Here is a 426-nt window from a genome sequence, read left to right as displayed (position 1 = left end):
TGGAGGTTATAATCCACATTCTCACATAATAAAAGCCCNCTTAAGTGGCTTGGGTACCCAAAAGCAAAGAAATGCTTATAATTGATGCATGCGNATGCAAATGAGAATGGTGGGATCATGAATTGATGAATGACAAATTTTGATTTTNGAGTAGCTACTCAAATCATCAATGGGCTGTGTTGATTGGAACCATGTTCAATTATTAAATGTCGACAATATCATTGGCCAAAATNGAATGAGGCAATTCCATTATAGATGAGAATGAACGTGAAAGAACAAACCCACAGTACGAACCCCAAAAGATGTTAATACTGAAAGTTATACTTNGGTGTTCGGAATAAAAGGGAATATACCTACTTTGTATGACACAATNTTTCTGGCAGAAACAAGGAATGTTGGGTTTTCTCCATATTTACAGATTCAATT

Source organism: Prunus dulcis, chromosome 4 (assembly GCF_902201215.1).
Source record: "Prunus dulcis chromosome 4, ALMONDv2, whole genome shotgun sequence".
NCBI lineage: Eukaryota > Viridiplantae > Streptophyta > Magnoliopsida > Rosales > Rosaceae > Prunus > Prunus dulcis.
The sequence above is the reverse complement of the archived record's forward strand: the minus strand, read 5'-3'. Positions refer to the sequence as shown.